Raw genomic sequence first — 4,744 nt, forward strand, 5'->3', positions numbered from 1 at the left:
CACACACACACACACACACACACACACTCAGAAAGGTCTGTTTACACAAACAAAACAAAAACCATTATTTTAAAAAAGTAAGATAGCGTATTCTGAACCAAATATGAATGGCCATTATCTAAAACATGGATTCAAATTACTCTACTTACAATATTTCACAATGGAAGAAATTATGTAAACATTGATAGCCTTGCAATATGAAGGTCATAAATGGACACACTAATAATACATTAATAAGACCTTTGCTACAAAGGTTTTAGCAAAGCTGGGAAAGTTTTTCTATAGCCTTCAGATGATGGGTCATAGCATGCTAAGTTTTGGAGTTGGTGGAGTCCAGAATCTAGGTAAGCTTAGAGATATAGGCTATGAGATTTTCTAATACTCTATCAGGGGTTGAAAATAATAACACTAGATACTAAAAAAGCTAAGATACCCTCTTTCTTATTTTCGGTTGCAATATTCTATCACCTCACAATCACAATTTCCTATTCAGCTCATGTGATCTTCAACATAGATATTATTTCTTCAGAAAAGTTCAGATTCCAAGAACATTAACTGAAAAATAAACAACAACAACAACAATAAAAATTGATACACGAATTTAAAAAGGATACACACAAAAAAATGTGCAGGACTGCAATGTAAATTAATTGGTAAAACTACTGTTGCAAAGACATTTGCATCTCCTAAAGCAAATTTCAAAAATGAAAGAAAGAATTTCCATCAAAATCCTGAACACATTCTTCACAAAACTAGAAAATCAATCCTATAACTCATAGGTAAGTACAAATGACCAGAAGAAACAAAAAAAAATTTCAATTAAAGATATACTCCGATGTAATATATTCCATGACTTCAAAATATACCCTATTATTATAATAATCAAAACAGCTTGATCTTGGAATAACAAAAGATACACCCCATACCAAAAGAGAGCCCCTAAATAATACCTCATATCTACAACCAACTGAAATTTGACGAAGATGCCAATAATACTCATTGGAAAATGATCATCTTTTCAGTTAATGCTGTTAAGAATTGGGAATCTGTAACCAAAATAATTACACTAGACTCAATGCTTCACCAATTTAAAACAACTATCTTGAATGATTAATATTGAAACATCATATTTTAAGCTATTTGAAGTAAATTAAAGAGAAATGGTTTACAGCTACAGAATAGGCCATAATATTTTGGAGTAGGCCTTGAAATTTCAGAAAACAGAAAAAGAAAATGATGAAAGAGTTTTCGACAAATTAAAAAAACAAAGTTTGCACACCCAAGGAAACAAACATCAGCATGAAGAGGATAACCTTCTCAAAATAAAAACATATTGAAAAACTAAACTTGTGACAAGACTTAATATGCAGAATGTATAAAGTATGACACAATTTAGATAGATCGGTCAATCGATAGACAGACAGACAGACAAACAGACAGACAGATATAGTTTTCCCCAATGCTAATACATAAGCCAATGTAGGCTTTTGCCAAAAGATCCCCAAATAGCTAACAAGAATACTAAAGACTGTTTCTCATTACTAAGTATGAGGGTCATGCAAATGAAGTCAGCAATGCAATATCAATGCATGAAAGAAATATTTCAAAAAGTAACAAGTGCTGCCAGGATGTGGTGGGAATCGCTGCGCACTCCCAGTGCGATTGCAAATTCCCAGAACCACTAGGGAAAATGGGAAGTTTCTCCCCGAAGTGAAAATGCAAATAACTACCATATTGCCCAACAATCTGACCACTAAGTATCTACATAAAGAAATTAAATTAGTTTATAGGTTAACAGAATCTGCACTTCAAGAATGATCACAGTATTATTCACAATAGTCAAAAGGGGAATTAAACCATTCATTGACTTATGAATGGATCAAGAAAATGAGATGCATATACACTATGAACTAATGAATTAAGTCTGTGCATTGTGTGGATAAAACTGGAGATCATTATGTTATTTGAAAGCAGAAGAACAATAGGAAGACCACATGTTCTCATTCTTATGTAGAATCTCAAAAGGTTGATTTTTTTTTCAGTAGTTGTACCAAGGGCTAGCAAGCATAAGGGTGAGAAAAATTTAATCTTTGTTAACAAACTTCACAACATGGGAGTTAGATGCACTGGTGTGATTCTGCACAACTGTCTAAATATAAGAATTATGCACTGTATATTTTAAAATACTAGCAGAATCACATATTAAGGATTTTCACAAATAACAACTGATGAGTCAATAGATATTTTAATATAATGTGAAAGTTACAAACTGTAGACATATTGTGAAATGGCACATTGGTACCCCATTATACATACAATTTTTATTGATCAGTTAAAATTTTAACAAATTTTAAATTGTGATTTAGATTTACACTAAAATTTTAAGTGATAAATCAATTTGTTAAATAGACTTTTGTCATTTTTTGCCTCTAAAAATTTTATACTGTAGTATTGGCTTGAAAGCATAATGCAATGACTCATTGCTTATTCTGGTAACATGAGAAAGTTTTAAGTAGAATATATCTCAATGAAAAATAATCATTTTTGTCTGGGGACAAAAGGATGTTGAGATTTTATAGAAAAAGATAGAAGATAAGTAATTATTTCTTTGAATCATGGTTCTGTTGCAAAAACAGTGTAAGGCATAAAGAAAATTCAGATTAGTAAGGATTATTCAAGTCATTATTCCAATCTGAAGAAGACTTCACAGAGGGAAAATAAACTAGTGCTTCACCATGAAGTTTCATCAGAATCCTAAGGCTATTTCTTTTGAGCCCGCCGAACAAACATATCTGTGTCCTGCCTTGTCACAAAAGGCAAAGCTCTGCTGCCTTGTCAGCATGGTCCTTTCTGTTTACCTTTAAAAACGCATAGTTTTAATCTTTTTTTTCCCATAATTTTATTGATAAACAAATAGCAATGTGACAGTTTCAAATCCACTTGGTGGGACAGTTTCAATAATTCACACATTGCATACATTCTTCCTAGTGGTTAATTACTGTACAAGATGCGGGCATGATAACCTACTTACAAACGCTATTAGAACAAATCACTCTATTCATTAAGAGAATGTAATTATATATCTATCCTAACCACTTTGAATACACAGATACAAAATGGACATTCATCTGTATCCCCTGTTTTTGTTAAGTTCTGTTATTTGAATATTATAGGTGTGTAAACTCAGTAAAATATTCTAAAAGTGTCCAGTAGCCCATAATAGTATTGGGTCTTCCACTTGACTGGCAATGTTAGAAATTGTTGACCAGCTAGTTCAAAAATTGTTCACCTGATAGCTCAAATTCTTCCCCTATAGCTCAACACAACAGCATGGCTTCACTTCTTATATTTCGTTTTTATACTTTTCTGCTAAATGGTTAAGATCAGGGTAAAGCAGGACCTATGCAACAAGAGTTGTAGCTTTTGGGTCTGATAAGGTCAGTGAAATCCCCTCAGGATTTATCCTGAGATCCTGTACCTCAGATTGTAGAACCTTTGTCAGTGTCAGCCATGTGGATGAGTCACAGCCATTACTTGGCCAGTGTGCTCTCTGTGAAAGCCTGGGGGAATGTTTTCTCTCCATGTGACTCTCTTTAGGCACATTCTACATCATCGATCACTTTCCTCTTTGGCCCTATAATCTCCTTGATCAGAAAATTTGGGACACTACCAGGTTACATGACATTACAATACAGGTTCTCATATGTCCTGAGTCTTAACTGAACTTAGAAGGCTAGGGCCAAAATGATGGCTTTCCTTGCAGCACTCATTTTTCTCTAATTTTGGTCTGCAAAATTAGGTTGTTAACCATCCAGAAGAAAATCTTATTGTTATTACCATACAACTTAGGCTATTAAGCTTAACCTCACTATCAGTCTGCATATCAAACATCTTAGGCATCATATGGAACAGATATTTTTCATTGAGTATTGATATGTTGAACTTTAAGTCCCTACAGAATATGATAAAAACATTTAAAAATTAGCATATATTTTAAAAATAGGCATAAAGAATTATATACTTCTCATGTTTGCACATAAGTCCAAAAATCTAACCATATACAACCTTGAAGCAGGACAGTCCCACAATATTCCTTTTCCCGTCTCTTGCTTTCATTCACCACCCCCTTCTTCTTGAACATCCATCTACCTGAGAGACATCTTAGCAGCAACTGTCATGTCATGACAAGCAGCCCATATTCAGAAGACCAGAATGACAGGCACTCCAAGCATGAAACTACTATTACAAATTACAATTTGCAGTGCAGTTGCTCAGTTCACAGATATCAGTATATATAGATAGTAAAGGTGAGAATCTTTCCAATTTACTGCTAGATTAAAAAATCTTCTGAAAATTCTCAGGATAATTGCCTTGCCCATCTTCTACATATAACTGTATGACTTGACATATTCATGTTTCCTAGCTCTTCTCCTTTTCCTCTCTTGGTTAATTAGTCCTTAAGATCCTGCTTTCCTTTTACTTATATTATACCTTTCTACTTGTATTTCTTCTTTTGAGGTCTTATGCAAGGGAGACTCTATGATTTTTACACATGTATGACTGTTTTATTTCACTTATGAGTATATGTTCAAGTGGCATCCACTTCAATATAAAGGCTTCGAGTTTATCATTCTTAATACCTCAATAATACACCATTGTGTAGAAATACCAAATGTTTTTCACCCATTCCTCAGGTGATGGGCATCTTGATTGTTTCAAAGATTTGACGATCACAAATTGTGCT

The sequence above is a fragment of the Octodon degus genome, unplaced genomic scaffold (genome assembly GCF_000260255.1).
Source record: "Octodon degus isolate 3935 unplaced genomic scaffold, OctDeg1.0 scaffold00175, whole genome shotgun sequence".
In the NCBI taxonomy this organism is placed as follows: Eukaryota; Metazoa; Chordata; class Mammalia; order Rodentia; family Octodontidae; genus Octodon; species Octodon degus.